The sequence below is a fragment of the Capsella rubella genome, unplaced genomic scaffold, assembly GCF_000375325.1.
Source record: "Capsella rubella cultivar Monte Gargano unplaced genomic scaffold, Caprub1_0 scaffold_3, whole genome shotgun sequence".
NCBI classification, from domain to species: domain Eukaryota; kingdom Viridiplantae; phylum Streptophyta; class Magnoliopsida; order Brassicales; family Brassicaceae; genus Capsella; species Capsella rubella.
In genome coordinates, this window is record NW_006238921.1 from 13,807,931 (window position 1) to 13,815,767 (window position 7,837).

The following is a 7,837-nucleotide window of genomic DNA, read 5'->3' on the forward strand; positions in this document are numbered from 1 at the left end:
GGCATGATTCTTTGTGATAATTTACCATGATAGTACCAGTATTATTCGAAACCTTGTAGGACTCTCGATCATGCTGAGCCACTACCACTTTACTGAGCCCAAATAGGTGATAGTTTCTCTATTTTACTACCACTTAAAACGTTTCTAACACGTAAACAAAACCCACAACAAGCCAACCTGGAACAATTTAGGTTTTTTTTTTTTTTTGGACCAACTAAGATTTCATTAGAACTTAACCACGAGGTGTCTCCAGATTCGGAGGTTACAAAAGGTTACTCGGAGCCAAACAAACAACTTCTATGACCCCAGGGGCGGACCCACATGTCATATGGTGGGGGCAGCTGCCACCAGCAAAAAAAAAAAAAAAAAATACATTAAAAAATTATTAAAAATTAGAAAAAAAAAATCTGACCCCACTAAAATTGTTCTTCCTTCTTTTTTTGTCCCCACCGAACAAAAGCCCAATATCAAGTTATCAACCCATATAGCAAACAAAAATATTAATATATAAACCTAAAATAACTAACTTAATAAATTAAAGACCTAAACCTAGTTTGTTGTTATTTTTTCTCCTATTCTTTTCTCCTCTGGTTTTTTTTGCTGTACACGACGATTAACAAGTGCAAGTCAACAAATATCAATTGGTGAGTCTTTTTCCTGCTTTTTATAGAAATTATTATAGTGTGATGTGACATTATTACTGTAGGTTTTCTAAATTTTTAACTAATAACATGTTTTTGTTTTATAGCTAAATCACCAATATGAAAAAATTTTACAAACCAATTCCTAAACCAACGCCACACTCCAATATCGATGATCAACCACGGGATCCAGCTAACACCAATGTTGATGATCAACCACTGGATCCAGCTAACACCAATGTCGATGATCAACCATTGGATCCAGATAACACCAATGTCGATGATCTGCCTTGGGATCCAGCTAAGAGAAAAGAGATAGTGAGTTATCACTTTTGATTGTGTGTTCTATATGCAACTTATGCTACTTATTTTGGGATTAACTGAGAATTTGTCAATGGCTTTGCAAAGGAAAGACCAAGATATTTTGAATGCCATGTCATTGGTGGAATCTACTAAGAGAGAATTACAGAAGCTTATAGATGATGGATGGGATTCACTTATGAATAAAGTTTCATCTTTTTGTGAGAAACATAATGCTGAACTGCTTGTCATGGAAGACGTTTTTGTAGATCCAAGGAAACCAAGAAGAAAAACCAATATAACCAACCTACATCATTATAAGGTTAACTGCTTCTACACTACAGCTTCAGGAGTTCAATGATCGTTTTACGGAGGTAAACACTGATCTACTTATTTGTATGGCTTCTTTAAGTCCTCTTGATTCATTCCAAGAATTTAACAGAGAAAAATTGGTGAGGTTGGCTAAGTTTTATCCAGATGACTTCAGCTATGGGGAGGTTTTGTCTCTTGAGCAGCATCTTGATATCTACATTGACAATGTGAGCAGAGATGAACAATTTAAGAGTCTGAAAAGTCTTGGAGAGCTTTCCCGTTTGATGGTGAAAACCCAAAAACATCTTGCACATCCCTTGGTTTATAGGCTTTTGAAATTAGTTCTAACTTTACCAGTTGCTACAGCAAGTGTTGAGAGATGTTTTTCTGCAATGAAATTGGTGAAGACAGCTGCACGGAATAGAATTGGAGACCAATTTCTAAGTGATTGTCTTGTTTGCTATATTGAAAAAGAATTATTTGAAGCGGTCACAAATGAAAATGTGATAAAAAGGTTTCAATTGTTAAATGAGCGTCGGGTAGTTTTGTAAGATGTTTTAAAAGTTTTATATGACAATTTTATGTTTTTCAATAATTTAGTATTTGATGGTTTTTACTATTTTTTTGCCCCCGTTGAATAAATTTTCTAGATCCGCCCCTATATGACCCACAACATGGCCAAGTAAATACAGAGAAAGTTAAAACAACAACCATTGAACAAACAAAAACATATAGGGATAAGTGAGAGCTTACCAACTCAACCAAAGAAGCGTACAAACATAAGCTACCGGGAGGGAAATCACCCGAAGAGAATTTCAAGATAAACTTCAGATAATAGAGGGTATTCTATTGCTTTCAAAGAGATCTTCAAGCAAAGTCCGGACATTGATTCTACTGTCCAACCTACTGAACTAGTTCATGTACTAATCCTCCCAGAAGATCCCATGACACGTTTAAAGTCTAAATAGTTTAGAAAGAGGTTCAACTTTGATGTACAAAGACATTGTGACTAAATTAAGAACACATTTCCAAATGATGAGACTTGTGAGTCCATAATCTAATCAACAGATCAAAAAATCTGTAAATTAAAGAAGTCAAAACGCAAAACCAGACGCAAATCTGGTAAAATTTAGGTCTATGCGATAAAAATTACTCATATATATATATATATATGAACAAGATTCCACCTTGGATATATTCAGTTATAAATTGAACATGTTCACATCCTCATACTTAAAACTTAAAACGTTTTGACATAAATATTTAGTTTCTCTCAAAGTGGAAACCTTAAATATTCCTTAAAAAAGTAGGATATTTTTTTTCATTGTTTATTCGAAGGTAAAACATTTTCGATAGATACAACTTCGCCCTAATGATTAATTCTTACATAAACTTGACGTTAAAGATTTCGAAACACATCTCGACCGACGCATACTCAGTATCAAAGTATGATCTAGCTCTATCTTTAACACCTTTGATGCATCAACATGCAATACTATAAGTATTTTGATTTGTCTTATGCTCACATATATAAAAAGAGAAATTTTAGGTATAATTATGTTTTTTATTTAATTATTTTAAAATTTTGAAACTATGAAATGGACTCAGACGTTAAAATGGGAAGTTTTAGGACTAAAATATATATTGATCGTGTCATTTTATTAAATAGGACCATAGTAATTCTTCTTTACCTAATTTAATTTTCTCTTTATAAGTTATCTGTAAATTGTTGAGATAGAATTTTCTCCTCTCCTCCCCCCCCTCAGTTTACGTGATAAATGGAAAAATATGTGTTACTAGATTGACTCATCCATTTCTTATACTTTATAACTTATAAACTAAGTTTTCAATAAAAATCATCCACCATGAAACTTATAAATATTTCACCAATAATATCAATTAAGGAGTAAAATCAATGGGAAACATATGTTATTGTATGATAAAGTATCATTATATAATCATAACACCAAAAAAAGCTAATATAGTACAAAACGCCAGAAAATTTCATACAATAAGATATATCTTGGTATAAGTAATATATTACTGTTAATAGAGGAAACTAAGGCCATGAATGAAATGAGATTTTCAACTGGATTTTAGCTTTTAGTTTTTGGATTTTAGTTTTTACTTTCTAAATAATTAGTTTTTGGTTTTTGTTAAAAAAAGATAAAAAAAAAGAATAACAAACAAAAATTGCAAAATGAAAAAAAATACATTGACGTTGAATGAAACCATCAAAAGGGGTTTTTTTTTTTTTTTAAATGAGTAAAAATGAGTAAAATCTCATAAAAAGTAGATCCCAATTTTTTAGGAAAACCAATTTTATAAAATCTTGAATGGCAACAAATTAGATTAATAGAAAAACTAAAACCAAAATCTACCTTAAAACTAGTAACCATTCAAGGCCTAAATTAAAATATTACTAATATTTTAAAAGTGTTATATCCATGTATATAATCTATCCATATATTACTATATAAATATAGGAGTATAGGGGAAATAAATATTTTATTAAAGTTTTTTTCTTCTAAAGATTATATATAAACTAATAATAGTTACACAGAGTAGATTTTTTAGATTTCTTTCATTTTTAATTAGAAGGTAATTTCCCTTTATGAAATTTATACTTTTATTTTTCAATGCAAATTTATATAAAAGATAGATTTTTAAATTTATTTCCTTTAGTTTTTAATTCAAAGATAATTTCTGTTTCTAAACTTTATACCTTTATCTTTTCAATGAATTTTTTATATAAAAGGATACATAAGCAAGTATAACATACCTTCATCTTCCTTTGGAGTTAACAATTCACAGATGATGAGAAGAAACATTGATCTAAATTTGATTCCTGATTTAAATTCCAGTCCTGATCAAAATGATGATCTTTTGCCTACTGATGAACAGTGCGAGATTTTGAGCCCTGAACCTCTTAGAGTCATTTTTCCATACCAATATTATGCATATAGTCAACAAGCTGACATGTTTTCCGCATCCTCGACGCACAACCATGATCAGAATAATGTCCAAGTTGGTCGACCTTTGAAAAAAATCTCCAACCCAACCATGCTTTTTGAAAAAAGTACCGATGAGAGAAGTTGTGAGGAAATCAAGAAAAGTGACGATGATGGTCGAACACACAATCTACCATATGAGAAATATGGTCCATATACATGTCCTAAGTGCACAGGTAAGTTTGACACTTCTCAAAAATTTGCTGCACATATGTCATCTCACTACAAGACTGAAACGAACAATGAAAGAGCCGAGAGATTTCGTGAAAGAAATAAGAAAAAGTATGGTAAAAGAAATCTCGAAGATCATGGCGAGTCTCAAAAATCAACCTAGAGGATGGCGTCAATAGCAGCGGAGGAAGTGACGACAAAACTATATAACATCCAAAGATTGTAAAATAATAACTTATTTAGGATTTTATTTCCTTATATCTCTTTTTAGTATTTTATGTTTCTCTGAAATTGCTTATTCTCCTTTCTTTCTAGTATTTTCATCATATTTGTTGGTACAATGAGTGGATATGCGTTTATTCGCAGTAAATTGTACTTTTAATTATCGTTTTTAATTTAAGATGTGGTTTTTTATAAAAATATTTTCTCAAATTTCAGTTAATAATGCATATGAAATGGTACATGTTAAATCATATCCCACTTTAAAGTGTCAAGACTGTGTTAACTAATAATCGTGTATGATCCAAAGGAGATGTTACAAAAAGGTTTTTCTTGCTTCTCAATTAAGAGTCTAAAGATGGTGAATTTTTGTGGAAATCTGATGATTTTTGGCACTGATCCGAGTCGGTATAGTAAACATATATGATGAGAAGATTCTGGTACGTAGAGATTTGCATTGGAAATAAAGGAAGGAGGTGGGACTTGTGGGAGAAAGTTGAATAAGTCAGGGTTTGTTCTTTTGATGAAGAAATCAGATTTTTTAGACTTGTCCTCTAGCCTTAACACTTAGTATTTTATGAACTTGCAGGTTGTTAAGTCTCGAAAAAAGACCATCTCATCATTGTCTTAAATTTTGCAGATATGTGTGTAGAAACATATTTAAAAAGAGGTAATTTGGATTACCTCAATTCGGCTACCACAAGAGGCATGATTCTCTGTGATAGACTTCCCCGAACCGATGTGAATCCCCACTTTTGAGTGAAGATCCTATTACACGACAGAGTTGATACTCTGTCGGAATTTCCAACGAGTGACTCGTTGGTCTCATCCCAAGACTACGCTTGTCTTGTGTCCGACGGTTTAGACAGAGTTGAAACTCTGCAATTAGCTTCCTCCACCGATCACTCGATTGAAGGCAAGTCGAGAGGAAACACTTTCCTTCTCAAAGTTGGGGTACCAATATCGCCTCTCGAACAATGGTAAGACTCCAATATCATGCTGAGTCACCCACCACTTTAGCTGTTCGAGTATTGGTGACTTTTCCTCTATTTAATACCTACTTAATCATTAATCACAAACCTTAATTCCGGGTTTAGTCCGGTTCTCTAAGATTTCCTTAACCGGAGAAAAACGTTACGGTTCAATCCGTTTTTCTTTCTCGAGCTATACAAGGGATAGGGTCTAGTTTGTAATATTTCAAGTTCGATTTATATAAAGTTTAACATTAAAACAGAAAACAAAATAAAGTTGGAGGTGGCGAAGCAACCCTAGCGAAGCAACCTACTTTGACGTAGGTCTTTGACGAGGGGAACACAATACAAGTCAGCCTTGGTGGCTGAAGCAGCAGCTTGACCTCTGAGAGACTGAGACGACCAGTCCTCCTAGCAGTAATATAAGACCAAACTTCTGTCGAAGAGGTGCATCATGCCTAACTATACTGGCTTGACCAATGTGCTGATGGTTAACTCCTCAATGAGGATGCTCTACTTGGTTCACACCAGAAACTTTAAGACATGACTCATGAGGTTCTCTTCACCCGGTGCTTGTGTTACACGTTTCCTTCACTAAAATTAAGGGTTTTGGTAACCCTAATTCATTGACTCGCTCAAAAGTCACCACCTCCATTTATTAAAGTATTACATATTAAACTAAAATTTGCTTAAAATACCTTCAATAATGATGGCCTCCCTATCATTTATAATGCTCGCTGAGTTTTAAGGTATTATTGAAAAAGAAGTAATTTATATTACTTCGATTATGCTAACACTAAAGGCATGATTCTTTGTGATAGTTTACAGAATGAGTCAATACCAATGTTATTCGAACCCTGGTAAGACTCTCGATCATGCTGAGTAACTACCACTTTACTGGGCTGAAATTGGTGATAGTTTCTCCATTTAATTACTATTTAAAACGTTTATATGATATAACTCATGTACTGTATATGGATTAATACAGCACGTAAACAAAATCCACAACAAGCCAACCTAGAACAACTTAGGTTTTTATTTTATTTTGGACCAACTAAGATGTCTCCAAATTCGGAGGATACAACCGACAGGACCGTTGAATAGCGGAACTTCAGAAACGTGTGAGAAACACAAACTCATGCCAAGGAGCCGCCTTGATGCATCGGAGAAGATTTTCATCCCTACAATATAAATTGAATATGTTCACATCATCATCGTTAAAACGCTTTGACATAAACGTCTAGTTTCTCTCCATGTGGAAACCCTAAATCATTCTTAAAAACAATAGGGTCGTTTTTTCATTGTTCATTCGAAGTTAGGACATTTTCCATAGATGCAACTTCGCCCTAATTAAGATTCTTACATAAATTTGACGTTCAAGATTTCGAAAACATCTCGGCCGTCGCATAATGAGTACCAAAGTATGATCTCTATCGTCTTTAACACCTTTGATGCATCATCATGCAATACTATAAGTATTTTTGATTCTTCTCTCTATTTGGTCTCATGCTCACATAGTCACATATATCAAAAGAGCAATTTTGGGTATAATTAATTATGCTGTTTATTTTAAATTTTGAAACTATGAAATGGACTTAGACGTTAAGATGGGAAGGTTTTAGGACCAAATTATATATTGATCGTGTCATTTTATTAAATAGGACCATAGTAATTGTAGTTCACCTAATTTAATTTTTTCTTTATAAATTATTTGTATATCGTTGAGATAGATTTCTTTCCTCAATTTATTAGGTAGGTGTCCTCTCAGTTTACGTGATAAATGGAAAAGTATGTGTTAATAGATCGACTCATCCATTTCTTATACCTTATAATTTATAATCTATGATTTTCATGAAAATCACCCACCATGAAACTTATAAATATTTCACTAATAATATTAATTAAGGAGTAAAATTAATGGTAAACATATGTTACTGTATAAATGATAAGTATCATCATAAAATCATATCACCAAAAAAGTAATATATTAATAAATGCCAGCAAATGTTAAACAACTAGATATATCTTAGTATAAATATTATATTACAGTTAATGTAGAGGAAATTAAAATTATAATATTATTAATATTTTTAAAGTGTATATATGACGTGTAATCAACCTTCTTAGACTATCCATATATTACTATATAAATAGAGGAGTTTAGGGGAAATAAATAATTAATTAAAGATTTTTTTCTTATAAAGATTAAATA

General features: G+C 32.3%; 1 pseudogene; it reads left to right on the forward strand.

The window, feature by feature from the left end:
* The first annotated feature begins 4,052 nt into the window (after positions 1 to 4,052).
* On the forward strand, positions 4,053 to 4,858 carry LOC17893953 (annotated as a pseudogene).
* The last annotated feature ends 2,979 nt before the right edge of the window (positions 4,859 to 7,837 follow it).